This window comes from Euprymna scolopes, chromosome 8 (genome assembly GCF_053919585.1).
Source record: "Euprymna scolopes isolate OS-2025 chromosome 8, ASM5391958v1, whole genome shotgun sequence".
Classification (NCBI taxonomy): domain Eukaryota; kingdom Metazoa; phylum Mollusca; class Cephalopoda; order Sepiida; family Sepiolidae; genus Euprymna; species Euprymna scolopes.
The window spans coordinates 130,706,354-130,728,693 of record NC_136489.1 but is presented as its reverse complement, the minus strand read 5'-3'; the positions used below and the strand labels follow the sequence as shown (position 1 = coordinate 130,728,693).

At 36.0% G+C, this 22,340-nt stretch overlaps 1 protein-coding gene and 1 pseudogene across 1 annotated transcript in view; both read left to right on the top strand.

The window, feature by feature from the left end:
• Positions 1-22,340, top strand: part of LOC145283770 (uncharacterized) — a 260,810-nt gene that overhangs the window by 174,024 nt on the left and 64,446 nt on the right. The gene's annotated exons all lie outside the window — the stretch shown is intronic.
• On the top strand, positions 16,334-16,451 carry LOC145284383 (5S ribosomal RNA; annotated as a pseudogene).

Below are 22,340 nucleotides of genomic sequence, written 5' to 3'. Positions count from 1 at the left end.
CGTTTAAGTCTTAAATTAATTTATGGTTCAGATGATGGTTGCTAGGGGTTAGATGCTAAGAGTGGGCTGGTTGGTAAACAAAAAAGGGGAAGTGGGCTGGGTGTAGTTGTTTTTTTTAAATAATTATTTTGAGTTTACAAATTTCTTTTAACGACCACGATTGGTCTTATAATTACTGAAATGATGAAGATCTTTATAAGTTTTCAGTATCTTTCATGCACATATGACCTAAGTATTTTCTTTTAGTTCTGTTTAAACCAACATCAATAATGACAGTGACTTCAAATATGGTAGTTACTTTCTCTTTCTTGTTCCATATGACTAAAACAGATTTTCAGGAGACAGCTTATTGTGTTCTTATAATAATGCATAGCTTACAAACAGTGCGACCTCTCTTTTAACGTTATTGGTGAAACCGCCAAAAATAGATATGATTTGCGATACGAGAAATTCTAATCAATTGATCATTATCGCTATTATTGCTAATATTTCTAAAGATTATGCGGTACTCTTTCTTCAGATTTGATCCCTACAAAGATATTACACAAATCTGCGTTCAGGAGTTTATCGTATAAAACAAGTAAAAAAGAGAATATAAAGGACTTCGATCTAATCCATCTGTCCGCTGAACTTTTGAGCCTGCACGGCTCTTAGACGAGCCAATCTTAAGCTGTTTTTCGCTCTTTCTTAAATCTCTGTCTTATCTAGGTCAGATCTGCGCTATTTTACGCGCGCAATGTTATATTGGTCATGCCTTCCCTGATCAGGCTGAGTTATGAAAACATCGGCTGATTATAGATTAAGATGATCATCGCCCTGCGTGTCTTGTAAGATAGACTAAAGCGGTAGAGGGTGTTGTCACGAGGTGATGTTAGTTGGGATAATAGCAGGTGTCTCTCACTTTCTTTCTTTCTCTCTCTTTCTCTCTCTGTTAGGTGTAATATTTATTGCTTTTAAGATTTCTGCGTTAGTAATCACGCAAATCAACACAATCATAAATGTGATACAACTAAGAGACTGAAAGCCGGTGTATCGCGTTTATTAATAAGTCTACTATTTTTGGTTATGTCGATATTAGTATTTTTATGATATTTGAACCTCTTTTGGTATTACTTATTGCGAGAACTCCTTGTCTCATATTTCCAATCTAACATATGAAGTTATCTTGCCGGATTTTGAAAGTCACTCTCACACTCTGTAATCATCGATATATTATGTTTACCTCCACATGTTTATTGTAAAAATAAATGTATTTTGAGTCAGTTAGTCTTTTCCTAAAAAAAAAAAATACTTATTTCGGATAAATCATATTTAGAATGGACACATTTTCTTTACGCACCAAAAATTCTACCCCCCTTTTTAAGGGGAGTAAAAATGCAATGGGTTAATTTTTCTTGACTTCTGCTATGTTATCTTTTAAACATACAAGTGCAGTTTCTACAGCGATTACATATTTTATTTGTAATGTTCGGTTAGTTTAAAGTATATATATATATATATATATATATATATATATATATATATATATATATATATATATATATATACAGGGTGACCCCAAAAAACAGAGGACATTCAATTGTTTTTCTGAGCATTTTATAGTTAACGGAGAAAAAAAGGCCAAAGACTCTAGTGTTTTGATGTGATGTTTTGAATATAATAATATATAGGTCCATAAGAGTGGTAGTTGAGGGACGAAAATCAGAAGCTCACAGTATTAATGCCGGTGTCTCTCATGGGTCCATCCTGGGCCCAACTTTTTTCCTGATCTACATTAATGATCTTCCAAATCACATCCTTACATCATTTGTAGACATTTATGCTGACGACACTACCATTTATGGTAGCACATCTAAGACAGTAAACGACCAAGTTCTCTCCAATTCTCTCTCCTCTGATCTTGAGCACGTAGTACAATGGGGAAAGGAGTGTCTAGTTACTTTTAATGCATCTAAAACCAAGCTTCTCTCTTTACATCATAAACATTCTAATCCACATTTGGCATCAATTGAAATGAATGGCTCTCGTCTTCAGGAGGCCTCAAGTTTTGACAAGCTTCTGGGCTTGACCATTACTCCTGATCTTAAATGGAACACGTACATCAAATCTGTTGCCAAGGCCGCTGGAAAAATGGTGTGATCTTTCTATCGATCCGGTAAATATCTCACTGCTGATGCTATTCTCTATCTATATAAGAGCCAGGTACGTCCAAGGATGGAATACTGTTGCCACATCTGGACAGGAGCTGCTAGAAAGGACTTGTCCTGCCTTGAAAGAGTTCAAAATAGACTTCGTAGACTCGTCGGAGATGTCCTTTTCTCCTCCTTGCAACCTCTATCTCACAGAAGAGATGTTGCGAGTTTGTCTCTGATGTATCGTTATTTTCATGGAAAGTGTTCGACTGAGCTTCAATCTATGGTCCCCCCTCGCCAAACTTTCACAAGAAACACTCGTCTAGCTGTAAACACTATCAATAATTCCCCCCACTCTTTATCTGTGCCTAAACCTAAACGTAGATTTCATGAACAAAGCTTCTTTCTTAGAACTGCACGCCTGTGGAATTGTCTTCCGTTTTCCTGCTTTCCGGCTGACTACAATATGGTTGTGTTCAAGTCTAAAGTAAATAAGTTCTTGATGAGCCGTTCCATATAAGTTATCAAATTTACCAAATTTTCATTACTAATGATTACTATATTGTCCAATGTCTACTGTACACTCTTTAACCCTTATCCTTGAGTGGTCTCTGGGCCTTGATAATGTGGTGTTGCCTATGTAAAAAAAAAAAACAAAAAAACTAGTTATGACCAAAGTTTCATTTCACTCGGGCAAAACACTAAGAAACGGGGCGTAATTAGAGTTGGGTCCGTTTTTTTTTTTTTGGTCACCTTGTATATATATATATATATATATATATATATATATATATATATGTATATATATGCATATATGTATGTATATATTATATGTATGTATATATATATGCATATATATATGTATCTATATGCATATATATATATATATATATATATATATATATATATATATATATATATATTACTCTTTCTTCCCTGTGTGTTGACTGGAAGTAAAATGAGAGATTACTGAGTTTTTTTTTTTATGAAAATACAGAAATTAACAATTAATGATTATAATTCAAGAATAATATTTTTTTACAAAACACAAACACATAGACATTCGCAGACATATATATATATATATATATATATATATATATATATATATATATATATATATATATATATATATACTAGCATGAGTTCCCGGCGTTGACCGGGTGTTTGGAGGTCTGTGTTGAACAAAAAAAAGTGGTAGTAGGAGGAAATAACGTGAAAAAACGTGCCGTCTTTGCTGTTACGACCACCGCCAAACGGGAAGTCACGTAAGTTTAAATTAAGGCTAGAAAATCGAAAAAGGGGGGGTTACTTTTGAAAATATCGGTGGAAAAATGACCCCTCCCTGTAGAAAAGTGCCCAGTTGAGGGTGGGAAAATTAATGTTTTTAGCCAATTTTTCGGTATTTGCCGTCTGAAGGGTCGAGCTTTCAAACGATAATTATCTTGTGAGAATTCCTTGCATCTCTCGAAAGTTTTAGGCAGACATGTAAACATACATACATTTATATATTGGTAGCTCAAATTTTCGCCCCAAACCGATTAAAAGTCTTGCCCTATCTCTGAATACCCTTTATGTAAAATTTCAAATGTTTAGACCAGAAATTGTCTGAGTAATTTGGTAGCGAGCTTTTAAAATTTGAGCCGTATTATGACCCCTTAAAATTTATTGCTTTGGGCTCAATTCAAGTTATTAATTTAGATCCGTGTCCAAGAAACCTATATCTAAAATTTCAAGGTTTTTACTAAAATTGGTGGAGGAGTTTGGTAGAGTTCTCAAAGGTCAAATCGTTGAACTTTGACCCCTTAACAGCCAAATTTCTGGCCGAAAACGGATTACAAAGATTTCCCCAAATCTCAGTACCTTGTATATCAGATTTTGAGTCTGTAGACTGAAAATTGACAGAGTTATTGTGTAGGGAAACGTACACATACAAACACACACACGGACACACCCTTTCACTTTTATATACATATATATATATGCGTGTTCGTGTGTTTGTATGTTTTTTATGAAAAATACGCTTTTGCAATATTTTTGTATATACTAATCTTTTTTAACTAGAAGCTCCATATATCCTAGCTATAACAATAGAACATATATAAGACAATAACAATGTTGATCACTCTCCCTCTCTTTCTCTCTCGTCGTCCTCCCCCTCCCTTTCCCTTTTCCTCTCCCTCTCTTTCTCTCTCTCTCTCTATCTCTCTCTCTCTCTCTCTCTCTCTATATATATATATATATATATATATACATGTGTATGTGTTTGTGTGTGCGTTGGTGTGTTAGTTTGTGTATTTGAAAATACAAAGAATAACATCTTAAGCATAGAAATATAAAATCAAACGCAATAGCTTTACCGTTTTTGTTCGAATCAACCAATGTCTTCAGAAAAATACCAATAATTTTTTTCGGCATAAACACACTAAACCTCGCCTTTTTGATGAATCATTATCTCGTAATATATTTCTTTACTTTTTTGCACAATTTATATCACAATGCCATTTTATTATTTTATATATTGTGTATGTCATCCTTAGGTAAGTATTAGTGATGTGGCGATTCCATTACTTTTCCAGATTCCGATACAATTACCGATTCCGATTCTTTATAAATCTCTGAATATTTTACTATAAAATTGTTATTTTGTCTTGATTACTGTAAAAAACGCATCTTAAATGTGCATGTATTTTCTCAAACGTAAAAAAAAACACACTTGTAACCGGGAGATCTAGAGATTTTTTAGTCTTACTGTAAGTTTAAATCAATAAATATTCATTGTTTTATTATTAATACAAAAAGGGAAGATGCTTTTTAAACCAAAATCAAAAAAATATATACTTTAAGGAAGCGGTTTTGGCATCAGAAAATAGGCTCATATATTGCCGATTCCGATACCAATTCCGATATCCCAAAAAGCTCTGATTTCTCCGATTCTCGATCCCGATTACGATTAATCGTCCCAACACTAATATGTATACGTATTGTTGTGGCCCGAGTAAAGGCCATAAAAGATGCGAAGAGAACCTTAAAGTAGAAGTGTTGTATTAGGCTGATGCAAAAATAATGTCGTTTGTATATATACATATGTGAACGTTTAAAAACGACAGTATTTTTGCACCAACATATTACAAAGAAATTGAAATACAAAGAAAAGGTGTCTGTACTTTCACACTGGTAAGTTAGCCATTGTTGTCTTGCCTTTGATCGTGATATTTTCCTCGACTGAGCTTTGAAAGTATGCATCACGCAGATCGACTATTAATATAGACGGTAGGGAATTATGTTTTTTTTGTTGTTTTTTGTTACACAGTGATCATCACTTATCAAGGCCCAGAAGCCACTCAGGGATAAGGGTTATTGCAAGTACATTACGTTAGTGAGGAGATTTGCTGAAGTGTTTACTTAAGGGGGCGGTTCATTAAGAGGGAAGAAAATAGTATATGACTTTGAATGTGTGCAAGAAATAATCTACCATTTTCCAAGTATCCCGTATTACTTAACGCTCAACAAAATTCTGGTCTTCAGGTAAAAAAAAAAGTAACTACACCTTTCTCAAGTAAATTTCACCTTTTACTCTTGGCAAAAAGAGTAAAAATCAACTTCTTTTGCTCACAACATTTAATTTTCTCTTTAAGGGAAAAATGAAAAACGGAGTAATAAGGTTTTAGTTTGAAAACGATCAACGCACGGATTTATTTTTAGTTATACTTTTTATCCGCTGAAGAGTTTTCTTTTTTAATTAGTGCGGTGTGATATCAGTTGTTGGTTAATGGAACCAATCCTTCAGAATCCTATTGAGGTTCAGTGCAAATGTCGGAGTTGCTTTCTGGTGCTTTAAACGTGTTTAGCGTCCGTGTTTTTACATCGCAGTCACCACTTATCAAGGCCCAGCAGCCATCACGGATAAAGGTTATTGCGTGTACAGTAATCAATGGGATAATATCGTAGTAATCGTTAGTAATGGAGATTTGATAAAGCGTCTTACTTAAGGAGGCGGTTTATCAGGAATTTGTTTTTGTTGGACTTGAAGATATCCAAGTTGTAGTCAGGTGGGAAACAGGAAAACGTAAGAGAGTTTCAAAGGCGTACACTTCTAAGAAAGAAGTTTTGCTCATGGAATCTACTTTTTGATTCAGGTATAGATAAAGAGTGGGGAAACTTATTGACAATGGTTTCAGCTAGACAGGAGTTTATCGTGAAAGACTGGCGAGGGGGACAGGAGATTGGAGCTCAGACGAGCACTTGCCAGGAAATAACGATAAAACAAAGACAGGCTCGCAACCTCTCTTCTGTGGGAGAGAGGTTGCAGGGAAGAGAAAAGGGCATCCCCCACTAAGCCACGAAGTCTATTTTGTACACTGTCAAGGCAGGATATACTGTTTTTCGCAGCTCCCGCCCAGATGTGGCAGCAGTACTCCATCCTTGGACGTAATTGGCTTCGAACGGTTCCGATTCTCTGACTGATTTGTTGCTAGTATTTTTGTACACTCTCTTCGTTGCTGGCCAGTGTTGTTGAAATCGGTCCCTAGCAATAACACGTTGTTTATTCGAATAAAGTGATCGGGAAACACTGAGGTATTTTAAATTTAACTTTTCAACGTTCTGTAATAGAGAGAGGAGAGGTGCGAATGAACTGGAAATCCGGGCCATCAAAAATGCAACCTGGAATTGGATGACCTGGTCCTATGACGCAAGTCGGTTTATGGGTCAGACCGTTGAATGGAGAAAAGTTCGAATGAACTTAAACCCTGACCGACAAAAATGAAACCCGGGAATAAGATGACGTAATTCGGCCGCAAGTAAGACCAAAAGCGAACATCGAGAGGGTCAGAATGTGGGTCAATGACGTAAATTGGTTAACGGGAAAATTAATAAAAAGAAATGATAAACAAGAGTCAGAGTCAATCAGAGTGTGACAGCAGAAAGGGGAGGACAGACGACGCTCAACTGCCTGTCACGGTCGCAACCACACCCTCTCCACCTACACTATCTCCACCACCACCTCTACCGCCGATTATGTGTATATGAATGTTTATTAAATAAACAATGTTGTTTTATAACAAAGCGTCTCGTTATTCATTGATAAATGAACAGCGGTCATTCCATTCACTAGACGACTTACAACAAACATATATGCATCAATGTCAAACGAACTATCTCTATATCTATCGAGATATTCAAAAATCTCGGATAGTGAAAATACAGGCTTCGTGCTAATAAAATAGACGTCACCGCCATACCAACCAGTATATAACAGTTCGTTCTCGAATCCCTATTACTAGTTATTGTGGGAACACTGGGGTATTTAAAAATTCGTTTTTCACTTATGAGTCCTTGAAATCTCGTTACCAATGTTCTATTTCGGGTTAACAAAATGGGTACATGGGTTATGAGAACTATTATTAAGAGAAATTCTATCAGAATACCATAACTAATATAAAGTGTCGAACAATACTGTTACAGAAATAAAAAAATGACTAATTACTTTACTAGAAATAAGATTAAGGACTAATTTAATTGAAACTTTGTAAATAAACTGATATCTGTGATTGACATTCTTAAATACTTTTCATTCAATTTCATCATTAATCCATATTTTAAGAATACTGTTAAAAATTTATTATTAATAAGTTAATTTATTTGTTAATTAACGAATATATCTTGAAAAATGGTATTAGATCATATCAACAGCAAAAAATTGCATAAATCATTTAAGATGAAATTTATGTATATGAAAACATATTAAAATGTATTTATGATAGCGTATTGGAAACTCATCAGTTGTTACATAAACATATTTTTATCTGTATATTTATATTTTATCATGAGTGTGGTATTCCTTGGTAATGATTCGTAAGCGGTGAATTGAAAGGGGCGATAAATGTGAGAATCCACTCCAAATCGTATAATAAACAAATAGAAATATAGATATGCGTTGACGCGCCTAGAAACGGGCATTAAAGTCTACAACGTAATAAAGCTTATCTAAGTGACCGGACGCTAGTGTGTTTGGCGATTATACTTTCAACACGTATCAACGTATTGATTGACATCACCAAACTTATTCGAATTGGTAGACTGATAGATAGCACCAAATATTTCTAAATTATAACACGTTGTATATGTTTTATTTGCTGGACATTTTTACATGAGTAATTTACAGGTAAACGAGAGGCGATATTCCCTGGAGTTCGAATGATTGCAAGTTTTAAATATTCTGAGTAGTATTCCTTTCTTTTCGTAACATAAATAAGCTCCTGACAAACAGCCCCCTTAAGTAAGACACTCTATCCAAACCCCCAATACTAATGATTACTACAATACTATCTCATTGATTACTGTACACGCAATAACCCTTATCCCTGAGTGGCCTTCGGGCCTTGATAAGTGGTGAAACCCGTTGCAAATAATCATACTGATTACCAAATATTTCTCGTTAGTTTCAGGTGAGAGTTTTCTCTAGAACTTGAAAGGTAATAAACCTATTATCATTGATACTCCCTAGTTATTACAATGTACTCACTGAGAATAACCAGTGGTGTTTGTGAGGACGGGAGACAATTTCGTGTTTCCCTAGTTAATGCCGACACTACAATAATATTTTTTTTTAAGTAGGATTTTTACTTACAATAATACTGTATCAGTTTTCTCGATTTCATGTGGTGTTTTCTGTTTTTGTTTTTCTTCTGTTGCAGTTTCTGTATGTCCGGTTACCTTTTGTAGTTCATATGTATAAGTCTCTGCATTGAATGCATGCGTTAATATTTCAGTCGTTTTTATTATCGTTGCATTTTCTCAGCCATTTACTTCATTCCAATCTCTCTCAATTTTGTTCAAAGTTTATAGTGACTGTTCCTAGCCCTCCTGCCATTATGTCTGTTATCTTGACTTTCTTCATATTCGATACCCCTTTAAGCTCTCTGGTCATTTCCATCTATTTGCTTCGTTTCTCCGTCTTCTTAATGTTCACCCTTTGGTCTACTGGAACGGCGAAATCAACGATCTGGCAACTTTCTCTTCTTATTAACTATTATGATATGCGGTCTTGCTTAGATAGATTATACTCTTTCTACGTCCATGTTCCACAGAGTTCTGTGATTTCCGTTTTTAAGAACTGCTGCCGATTTGTGCTTGCACAATTTATCTGGGTGTTCATAATGCAGTTATTAGCATAGTTCCATGTTTCTTCCAGACTTAGTCACGTCCGTTCTTATATTCTTTTGGGAAGAGTTGTTTACATTCATTTATGTGGGTAATCGTTTTGTCGTTTTGTTCATATTTCTGTATTCTTGTGTCTTGTCGATCTTTGATTTGATGTAATTGGTTCTAATCACGTTATCTGTGCGGCTGTTATTAGGGGCGTCGTTTCTCTGTTTAGGTTCCTTTTTGTAGCCACATCCAAGTATTTTCCTAGTCCTATCTTTTATCACCCTTATAAATCGTCCTTTCTTTTCACATTTTTCTCGTCTTATGCATTGCTTCTTACTTTTTTATGCTTTTTTTCACGTTTTCAGTGTCTCTTGCTACAGGAATTGTCCTTTCGGTATTCTGGATTATGTATTTTTTTCATTTCTTTTTCGTGTCACTCACACATTCTTCTATACAAAACAACCCTCTTATTCCGTCGTTCCTATTTCACGGTCAGCATTATCCTTTGTATATAGTACATTGTGCATAGTCATGAGTTTCTTGGTCCTCTGATTGAGATATCTCAATTCTTTTGGGTTCAAGCTATGAAGTCAGAGTATCTTACTTAAAATTTGTTCATACCTATTATTAAGTTTCTGCTGTTTAGTTAATTTTCAAGGAATTTACTTGTTCTTCTGAGGTATTCTATTATAATTTACTCTTTCATTTATATTGCTTTAATAGTGTCTGCTTCCAGAACTTCCACATATTTGTAGCGGACATGTTCACCTAGTTTCCTCGTCATTGTTTGGTAGTTCCATGCCTTTCGTTGCTTTCAGTTTTCTCATAACCAACAGTGTGCACTTACCCATACCGAATTTCATTCGAATATTCGAAGACTCTGGTTTTGTTAATCAGCGTCTCTAGCTTCTTCTTGGATTTTGCAGTTTCAGGTCATCCATGTACATTAGGTGGTTGAATCTTTCATCCATATTGGTGAACTTATATCGGTATATTGTAAAGGGCGCATCATGGCTATGGAGAACAATTTTATTATTATTAATATTATTAACTTACAAGGAGCTGACCCGCAGATCATCAAAGATCTCTCTTTGATATCAACTTGTGATACTCCCCGGAAGTTGAGTGAAAGCAAGTCTCCCCAGGTGTCCAGTACTCTCAACCTCTTTCAATAACGTTTGCAAATAAATTTACATTATAACAACAACCGCTTACCATTGATTTCTCACTAGCAACGGCCATTGGTCTTTACTGGTAAGAAGTCTCCCCAAGGTTCCAGTTCTCTTCGAACTTGTCCAGTAGGGGCCTGGTCAGTGCTCTCTCCTCGGTCTTTTCTTCCTCCTTGATTACTCGTTTTTTTGGGGGGGAGATGGCGGTGACATGATAATTAAGAAACTTAGAGATATGCCGTTTCAACGTTCTTGGTTCCATGTAGCGCTTCATATTTTGCCTCTGCAGCAGTTTGTTTGGTCCGCACATGTGGCTCATGTGTTTCCACATTCAAGGGTAAATATTTCAGCTGTTTTCATTATTGTTATTCTTTGTATCTTTCTAGTCATTCCTCTGATTCCAAATCCTCCTACTATTATAGGTATTATTTGGATTTTCTTAATCATCCGTATCCCTTTCAGCTTCTGGCGAGCTTTGTGTATTTGCTCTGTTTCTCTTTTTCTTTTATAATCGCCCAGTGGTCTACGATTTTACAGGACTTTTCTCTCTTGTTAATTATTACAACACCCGGTCTTCTTGCTTGGATGGGTTTATCAGTTTGTATGCCCATATCCTATAGGATTTTGTGATTCTCGTTTTCAAGTACTGTTGCCTGCTTATGTTTGTACCATTTTTGTGTGCGTTCGGGATGTAGTTGTTTACATAATTCCCAGTGTACCGCCCTTCCCATTTTGTTATGTTTGTTCTTGTATTCCTTTTGGGCCAGTTTGCTACATTCACTTAATATATGGTTTATCGTCTTGTCCCTTTGTCCACATAGTCTGCATTTACTATTTTCTTGTGTTTTGTCGATCTTTGCTTTGATGTGGTTGGTTCTTATCAACTTATGTACTGCAGTCATTAGGGATTTATTTTCTCGGCATAGGGGTCGTTTTCGCATCTATGCCCAAGTGCTTTCGTATTTTCATCTTTTGTCATCCTTATGAATCTTCCATGTAGTTGTTTTTCTTCCCAGTTTTATTTTCTCGTCTTATCCTCTATCTCTCTGTTTTCTGGTTTGTCGATTTTTTCAGTGTCTCTCGGTACCATGTTTAGCCTTTCAGTGTTTTGCGTTATGTACTTTTCTAATTTTTTTTTGTCATGCGCACATTCATCTATACAAACTAGTCCTCTCCCGCCTTCTTTCCTGTTCACGTAGAGTCGGTCAACATCGTCCTTTGAGTGTAGTGAGTTGTGCATGGTCATGAATTTCCTTGTCTTCTGATTGAGCTGTCTCAGTTCTCCTTTAGTCCACCCTATGAACGGTCTTGAGTATCTTACTAGTTATACTGCCTATTTATACCTTTTATTGGGTTTCTGCAACATAATTTTGTTTCGAGAAGATTTTTTGTTCTCCTGAGGTACTCCTGTTCAATTCTATCTTTCATTTCGTTGGCTTTGATGGTGTCTTCTTCCAGAATTCCCAATATTTTCAGGCGTCTGGTTCTCCTAGACCCCTCATCCCTGTTTGGCTGGGTAGTCCCATGCCTCCTGTTTTCTCCAGTTTTCCCTTTCTTATAACTAGTAGTGTTCACTTTTCCATACCAACTGTATTTGGATATCCTTGCTGAAGACTCTGGTAGTTTTTATTAGTGTCGCTAGTACCTTTCCGCTTCTTGCAAAACGTTTTAAGCCGTCCATATACATTAGGTGGTTCCTTTTAACGCTGTATTAGACAACTTGTATCCAGCTTGACATTTTCTCAGTATATTGTTTAGGAGCATCATGGCTATGATGAACAGCAATGGTGATATTGAATCTCCTTGGAAGATGCGTCTTTGTATGTTAATTTCTGTTATGTGTTGTCCATCAGCTGCCAATTCTAGTCTCCATATTCTCATTGAATTTACTATCACGTTGATTATCCTGCTTGGTATTTTATACAATTTTAAACATTCTATTATCCAAGGCTTGGCGGATCCTGTCGTACGCTTTTTTGTAGTCGATCTATGGCTAAATTCTTTCTCCTTCTTTTTAGCAGATGTGTATCTCTCTTTCCTTTCTGGTATCCTTCTGGTCCTCGGGGAGAAGTTCACGATTATTAAGGGAGGAGTAGCAGATTTATTCCCTCAGTTGTGCCTTTAGTATTTTCCACATAGTGGGTAAGCACGTGATAGGCCTATAGTTGCTGGGGACGGCTCCTTTCTGTGTATCCTTTTGTATTAGTGTGGTTCTACCTTTTATCATCCAATCTATCACATTTGTTTCCTGTATACATCTCCGTATGTTTTGGGATAGTCTTTCGTGTAGCGTTATGAATTATTTGAACCAGTATGCATGTATCCCGTCGTGTCTTACTGCTCTTCAGTTTGCCATTTTTCCTATGGTTTTATTCACCTCTATAGGGTTTCTTGCTGATTTCATTTATTATTATTATTATTAGTAGTAGTAGTAGTAGTAGTAGTTTGAGCAGCATATGCAGTAGTAGTATTTCTCAGTAAGTATGATTGATGAAATGATTTATTTCTTATATGTAAAATCCGACTGTTTTATCTGGAGTCGGAGATTGATTCTGCAAATTTTCGGTATTCTCTATTCTATTTCATGTCAGTTAATATTTCGTGATAGCTGTTTAATAGTCATTTATCTAGATTTTACCGGTAATATTGATAACAATAGCGATATCCAAAATTTCAGTTACTTTTGTTGCTTTCAGGTATGAGAATGGCTTTCAGATATAAGGGTTTGCTGGTACAAACTGATTGTATTACCGGTGCCTTCTAGATGTGTGTACGGACTGATTAACATTAAAAAAAATATGATGCATAAATTATATTAAACGCATAAGAATGAAATTCTCTACCGAATTCGTCTAGTTTAACATGTAAGAAAGATTCGGTAACATATTTTATCATTTTAAAATCTTATAAATGTATTCACCATTGTAAGAAGCCCTGAGGACATTTCCTCAGCATATTTCAAAGCTAAACTCTTGACCAAGAACATGGCATCAATCTCAATACTATGCTACCTTTCCAATTTGCTCCTAAGAAAGTAAATAATATGAACGAGATCTACGTACCTATTCAGGACGTTCACACACTCAAAATCTCGATGACAGCAAAGCAATTGAGAGTCATAATACTCAAAAAGCTGTAGTTGGAACTAGAACTTATTCTCGCAAAGTTGTTCCATCGACGACTAAAAGAGAAATGCTTCCCGACGTCTTAGAAAACCTTATCTGCTGGTTGCGTATTTAAAATACTGGAAATTAGTCTTCTGCATCCCAGTACAGACTAAATAGTATTGTGGGGGTCACGGGGAAGTCGCTCAAGTATGTGTAAAATGGAGAAAGTGTTAACCACCTCAACAAAAACAACATAACAGTGGCAAGCAATATGGTCTCTGACCTGTGAGAACTACAGCTAATGTACTGACTGTAATTTCACGAGATCAGTGAATCTATCGTCGATGGATTAATTTCTAAGCATTTGATAGGATTTGGCATAAACGTTTTCTTCACAAGACTTCCAGTTATGGAATATCTGGAAATGTCTTCACAAGCATCAGATATTTTCTCTTCGATAGTTATACACTAGTAATCATCGGTGAGCAGATGTTCGAAGCTAAAAATCTCAACAACGGCATGCGTCTTGGATCCATCCTTAGCCCAAGGTCTTTTATCAATGATCTGCCAAATGACATTAGTACATTTGTCGACATATACGCATATGATACTACGGTCTATTGCTATACGTTTAGGGCCAGTAACGACTTAGGTCTGTCATAAGCTCTCTTTTCTCTGAACTTGAGCACTTATTACAATAAAATTAAAGATGTCTTGTTAATTTTAACGCATCCAAAACTAAGTTTTTATCTTTTCAGCACAAACGCTCTGATCCTCATTTCAACTGATATGAATGGATCTCATCTCGACGAAGCACCCTGCTTCGACAAACATTTCTGTGTGATCTTTACTCTTGACCTCAAATAAAAAAACTTGAGTCAAATCTGTTACCAAAGTCACTAAAAAAATAGTTGCGTCATTCTACCGCTTAAGAAAGTATTTCACTCCGGACACAATACTGTACATGATTAAGACTCAAGACGTTGTAAAATTGAGTTTTGTGATAATATTAATGACTGTATCACCCGCAACCGTTTTTATATTTGCAAAAACGTCTAAGAGCTTTTTCTTTCTTTGTAACCACTTTTCCACAGAAGAGACGTTATGAACCTTACTGTGCGCTATCGTTATTTTTATAGCAAATGCCCGAATGAGCCTTAATCTCTGATCCCCCTTTGCCAAACTTTTCAAAAAGCACTCGTCTACTAGAACCACTATCAACAATTTCCCTCTCTATACCGGCTTGTAAATTTAAACGCCAATTTTATGAACAAAGATTCTTTCCTTGAAGCGGGCGTGTTGAACCCTATCCGGCTGACCTACTTCAATTTAAATACAACAAAGTCGTCCTCAAGTTCAATGTAAGCAATTTCTTGTCGAGAAGTTCCCCTTAAAAATGAAAGTCTACCCAATTGTCATTACTAGCGTTCATCACGTTGTTGTCTCAAGTGTCACTGTAAACTCTTACCCTCGAGTAGCCTCTGTGCATTGATAACTGATGGCCCACTTAGAAAAAGTGATGAGTAAGATGAAGAATGAATCCTTAGACGTTGTTGCAGGAATGTTGACGACTTCATGTGATACAGGCATTTATATTATAACCGATTTTACAAGTCAGATCATCCGGAAAGAATGGCAATGTAGTAAGAGTGGGAAAGACTACAATGAAAATAGAAGTAATTACAGAGATAAAAATTGATGGATCAGATCCTGAAACTGATTGAGAGAATACTGAGTCGAATATAAGAACTCAAATAAGCATAGATAAATTCAGTGTGGTTTTATGCCGCAGGAGAGTATCACTGGTGTTATATTTATCGTGAGACAAGTGTCAGATAGGGAATTCCATAAAAAAAAAGATAAAGTTGTATTTTGCTTTCGTGGATTTAGTTGATCATTTTGCAGAATGCTGAAAATGTTTCTTGTAGGCATTTTGTAAACAAGGGAGAAACGACTATTTTGTGAAGGTTTGTCAAGCAATTTATTAATATGTTTATAAAAAGTGTTCTGAATTAACAGAACATTTAATGACAGATTGAATATTATAGTTAGACGTACATAAGTGTTCTGTACGGATTCGCTTATCTTTAATTTCTATGTCCTAAACACGATATAATCGATTCCGCACAGATTTACCAAACTATAGTATGTATGGCAAAGCTTTAGTACTTATCTGTGAAACAATGGAACGTTAGAGAGTTGAAGGGTTATTATGGAATGAAATAGATTTCAGAGTGAATGTTATCAAGATTAAAATGGTTGCGCTGTTATAAATTTCCAAAAATAAAAGAAGTTATTCTGCACAGCTTTTGGAAGTGGAATTAAATGCAATTCAACTACTTTGATACATGCAAACACTTATCCTCAGTCCACAAAATCAACAGAAATTAGACCATTTCTATAATGACCTATTTCCTGTTGATTGCGGTGTAATGACAGTTCTGTGCAGTTCTAAGAAGTCCACCCTCCGACTTTTCAATCTCACTTTCTAAACTTAGTGTAACATTTTTTCGCGATAGGTAGAGAAATAAATACGAAGCACTTCGTTAACAATACGAGCAGTGAAACTGCAGGTAGATTGACAGCGGATAAGCAAATTGTGTACAAAATATATTAGACGATAGAGATGGATGAAAACTCAGATGTTGGCAAATATAAAACTATTGAGTTTGTTAGGAAGTGTTGCTTATTGTTTGTTTGTTTGAGCCGGGCACTAGTGCGTACACACAATTCAGGAACAGAAAAGACATGTTTAGGGAGCGTTTACCATTACTAATACGGCATAATCACGTTTGACACACGGGTTCCCATCAGATCACCGAAGTTAAGCAACGATGAACCTGGCCAGTACCACATGGGTGACCATTTGGGACTCCCAGGTGTTGTATGTGCTCTCCGCTTATCTCGGTATTGTTTCCAGTCGTTCTGGACTTATCCTTGCCACTGGACTCAAGCAGTGCCGAGTCAGGAGAGGTCTGGTTGGGATTGCGCAACTCTTGCTTCATAATTACACACGAAGCTGCCCCTATAGGGCATCCTTTGTCTTTCGAAACTGAACAGAGGCATTGACTATTATTAAACAACAAAGCATTATGACTGTCGATCAAGGGAAAAAAGTCTATCTGGCATTTATTTGCAAACTTATAGTGAATGGGAGTGAAAGCTTGAGATTATGCGTTGAAAAGCGCAAAACGATATGAACATTATACGATGCATGTTTAATATGAGAAATAAGTAGAGGCTTAGATTTGTTCAGTTCAGCGGAAGAACAAAATTTAAACTGTATAGGAAGATATGTCAGAGCATGATACTCTGATTGTATAGCTACGTTGAAAGCATGGACGAGAGTTCTAGCGTTATTAATGCAGAACAGTTAAGATAACAGGTTCATCTAAAAAAGGAAAAACCATTGAAAAGATAGATTGACAAAAAACGTATTTGGACGGGAGAAGGATAAATGTACATGTCGACAGAGACAGGCCACTTTTGAAGTGAATCTTTTTAAAGCAATCCCAACACACGTTAACTTATGAAACAGCACGCAAACATATTTTAATTCAATTTTCATCCCAAACAAGGCACATTGCAACTTTGAAGTAGGGAGCTACTATCGAGGACATAAATTGCAAGGGCAATATGAAAGGACATGAGTAGCAAGATCTCTGTTCACATTACACCTGAAGTTATGCATGTCAGTACAGTTGGGAAAGTAGAATTCCGGAAGGGTGTTCCAAAGTCTAGCAGTTCTGGGGAATAAACTATTGGAGTAGAATTGTATAACATTAATAATATATAGACATAAAAGTCGTGTACATTTCCATATCCGGTAATATATTCTTCTTATAAGTTTCCGTCCCCACATTTATCTCATTCTTTACAAATTTATATATTACATTGTAGTAGAAGGTTATCTAGCACCTAGAGATTTCTACTGTGAAAGCGGTGACATATAGCTGCTTGTCGAGTTTGTCGGGGGTATTCACGTCGAGGGGGTACAAGTGCTTGTAGTTCGTCAGAGCATTCACCATTAAAGTACTTGTAGAACAGGCAGAGGGATGCAACATTTTGTCGATGGGGCAGAGGCTGAAGCTTAGATGACAGTTCAGGACCTATCAGGTTGGCGACCACCTTTTGAACCCTGTCAAGGAGTGTGGGGCAAGTAGCAGATACACCAGCCCAAATGTAACAGTACTCCATGAATAGATGAATGGTGACCTTATAGAGGTACAGGATACATTCAGGCGTAAGTAGTTTTCTAGCATGGTAGAGAGAGCCTATATTATGTACAGCAACATTGGTAATGCTCTCAATGTATCTATTCTAGTTCATGTTCCCTGTAAACGTTAGGCCAAAGAGTTTAAAAGAAGCACTTTCGGGTAATGTGTTCTTGGCCATTGCTATTGGTGGTAGTGATGGTTTCTTGTAATTATTGAAGGAGACAAGCTTAGTCTTGGCAGCATTGAATGCGACCATACATTTTTGTCCCCATTCCACTAGAGATTGCAGGTCATCCTCTAGTGTTTCTGCCATTTCTTTAGATATGTGTTCATTTGTTTTCCCCTCGTATCTGTTATATAGCGTGCTGTCATCAGCAAATATACTCATCTCAGAAACAATGATTACGATGGTGATGCCGACGATAATGTAATAAAGTAGAAGGAGGTGACGTAAACAACTGTATAACAAATATAGTCAATTCTTTAATGATCAACTATCATATAAAATATAAAACAGAATCGCCCGATTCATTTGGTAGTCGTTATTACACCCATGCACTTTTCCATCCTCTTGTTCATCAATATCATCTTCCTTTCACTCCTCATCTACCTGCCCTCTATTTACGACGTCATCATTCCCCTTTTCCTCTCCTTTCTAATTTTTTATCCTCCTTTTGTCCCTGTTCATCCTTCACCTCCTCCTCTTCCTCATCATCATCATCATCACCCTTCTCCTTCACCGCATTATCCTAAACGAGCATTATTCTGAAGGGGCAGTGTCATTTTAACCTGCCCATTTTCCCCTGTGAAGGTGTGCGTGCCAGCGGTGCTTATCCGCCTTGACTTTGACTACAATTACATTTCAAGAAGCAGTATTAGAATCGGATTTAGACATTGGAGGGACGCAGATTACACATTCGTCGACACGAAGTAACACGCACATGGGAACACATGCCAAAGCAGATACACACACAGACGTATAAACCCAAACACACATATATAGGCATACAAACAAGCGCCCAAACTCGTCTCACGCATGCGCACACTACAATCTTCCATTTTTTTTTCATTCTCTCTGATTTTCTTCGTCGACATAGCTTTGCTTCTTTGGTTCTTTGTCTCATCCGCCATTTTGTTCATTCCAGTGTATTCACTTGATTTTTCTTTTTTCGTCCTTACGCGGATTATACTCATGTTCATATTGTTCTAAACTGGGCAATCGACAAAGGACAGAAGAATTTGATCCATAATTAGAGAAATTTATATCTTTTTTTATTTTTTAATGTGTATTTATCCAAAAGATTGTCGCTGGTGTTTGTTTGTTAGATGAGCTTGCATGATATTTTTTTGGCATTAATGTCCATGATACCTCTTTATTAAAATTTCTTTTTAAAAGGATATCTTGTACAAGTAGTAAAGACCACGCGAATGTTACCAACGCCCTATCAGTCTGTTAAATAAACGAGATTCAAACTGGGCACATCCAGTTTATCATTCGGTATCGTTATCAATAAGACCACCGTCACCTCCCTGGTGTGGTGCTTTCCTTATCACGGTTAGACCCATTGTAAAGCTGTGTTTGGAAGCTAAGGAGGTTTCTCTCAAAAGCGTTTAGCCATGATTCCTACGTTGGTCATTTTACGTATTTTAATCTTTTCCCTAGGTCTTCAGTGTTTACGAATGTTGACTTTCGCTTAGAACCATACATAACTGTATCGACTTGATTACGGTCAGACTTAAAACGGAACTTTAAACTCATATCGAATTATACCAATAGTGTTTTAATATGATATTTGTAATTAGTCAAACGTCCATCATAAGTCGGTTTCTAACAGCTCATAGGAATACTCACAGTTCTACCCTCATTTGCGGCCTTTAAATAGCTTTTATAAAATCGTTCATACAGTTCGACCCCGGTATACGGTATGAAAAATTAGTAACAACATACAGTACAATATACAAAACACATGTAGAGAATCAAATAATATCATAAATAATACCATAATGCAGGGCAAATACCGTAACCAAGGTTCGGAAAAAAACATTGTATTCTACATCGTAACCCGAAAAAAAAAACACGTATCCCACAGGCAACGTATTCCAAAGTTCTACTGTAACATCAACTAGATAATGTATGCAAGTCAGATGTATGAATCAAAATAGAGTTAATAGAAGTCGGTCCATAAATTTGTTTATATTCGTTTATGGATTTGGATGATTTGGCTTTAAAACTTTCAACGATGCTTTTGTAAAATAGAATGACTGGTTGTATAAGCAGCAATATCTATGTTTTTTTTCACGAGGCAAAACGTAATCGATGTTGGTTTAGTACCGCAATATTTATTTTTATAAAAGGGAAGGTAGATTTAAATTCCATACAAATTAATAATTGAACGATCTAAATTTGATATTTTATAAAGGTCGTCTATGAGTAAAGCGGTTTACAAAATATATCAACGTTTGGATTTTGGAAAAAAGCAACAGTAAAATTAATAAAATGTAGTCTAATTGTCTCTCTCATCTTATCTCTCTCTATATATATACATATACACACATATATATACATATATATACACATATATATACATATATATACGTATATATATACATACATATACGTATACATATATATATATACATACATATACGTATGCATATATATATACTGGGGGAAATTCCATTATTCAAATTGAGGACTTGTTTTTTTTTTTGACGTTTAATCGATAAGAAATACTACAAAGTCTGAAAATCTAATCTCCAAAACCTGTATGTAGTTCAAAATTATTTGAACCGAATGAAGGGGGGAAAAACGTATGAAAAAAGGGGGATAAAAAGAATTAAATTAACGAAATATCTTTCGGACGATTCTTTTCAACTGTAACATCGGCGGGTTGAAGAGATAAAAAAATTATATCGAGGTCTAAAGACCAAAATTAACGAATGAGGACGTAAAATTAATAAATGAAGTTTGGAGAGACGGAAAAGCATTCTCAAACTACACCCATAATTTCTAGATTATGGGTGTGTTCTTTTTGCTTACACAGAGTTGGTTTTCGTAAAATAATCGTGACCGCTTCGAGAATTTTCAAATGTATTCTCGAGCGGGTTCTGTGTAAAATAGAGAATGCTCCATCCGTGTAACCTCCAGTGCAGACTTGACACTTTAATAAGTGTTCACCAATGGCCGATCTATGAGTATGTAAGTTGGCCATTGTTTGTGCCTACGTATCGAAGGGGGGGGGACATGTTGGGAAATTCTCACCTCCAATCGCTAAATAGTATGTCCCACGTAGTCAGCCGCACACTTACCATGAAATTTGTATACTACCATATTATATTATGTGGTGGGAATACTATCTTTTCGAAAGGAGGGGAAAGCACTTCTAGTCGCAAACACTGCTCGAACCTTCGTTGCAAAATAGCAACAAGAAACGGCTGTACTAATTCTATGTGAAAACTCTTGGCTTTTAGTGCCAATCCATGGGAGTTTCACATATAAGGGCGTTTACATACTCATAGTTCGGCCCTTGTGAGCTGCGATGTTTTTTGACTGTGGACATAGTTATATCTATATGCTCGAATTTGTGTAAAAATGCACTTTCGTATAAATAATTGAATAAATAGCAAATAACATCTACATAAAAACGCAATACATTTAGTAGGCCTGCGAGATAACCTAGATATAAGGGTTAACCTTTTTACCCTGGGGTTCCGATTTCCAATCTCACTAGATTCATCCACTATGATCACTCCTAGACGATGAAACACGTGCCAATGGATAATTATATTATATTTTTAAAATTAATATGTATATACATATATCTATCTATCTCTTTCTCTCTCTCTCTCTTTCTCTCTCTCTCTCTATATATATATATATATATATATATATATGTGTGTGTGTGCGTGTGTGTGTGTGTGTGTGAGTGTGTGTGTGTGTATCTAGAGATATTTATTTCGCCACGTAACATTGTGTTTCGCCGTGTAGTGTATTAGAGGCGATAGTTTTTTTTTTAAGTTGAAATGTAGAATCCAAACTAGTGCTTTTTAGTTTACAATATTTCCTGTTTCGCTATTCTCCCTAACAGCAATAGTAAGATGTGTTCGCATTATTTTCATTGTCTCTATTGAGAAATCTAAGATATTTGTACGATTTGTACGAAGTGTAATTGTTTATGCCAGAGGAATATCTTTATTTCCAATAGTAAAGATTTTAAGCTACGCATGAAGGACAACTCGCATCAACACTATTTATGTATGCATACAATTTTGATTCAGACAATGCTTAAATTTTCTAGCAGAGCTGCACAATTGCTTATGAATAGAATGATCATTAAAGTGAAGTCATTATTCATACGTTATAGGGTGTTGCAATTCTCTGAAGTCCTACCTAACTAATATTCCTGGTGAACCAAGTGCAAAAGAGATTCTGACAATTGCATTTAAGGGAACAGCGAGGATACTAAAAAGAGCTCTCGGTTGGTTTCAATAAAAAAGCGGGGCAATGTTGCCAGCTGGTTTGGCGGCCCCATACCCAGCATTACAATCTTCAAAGGAAGAAAA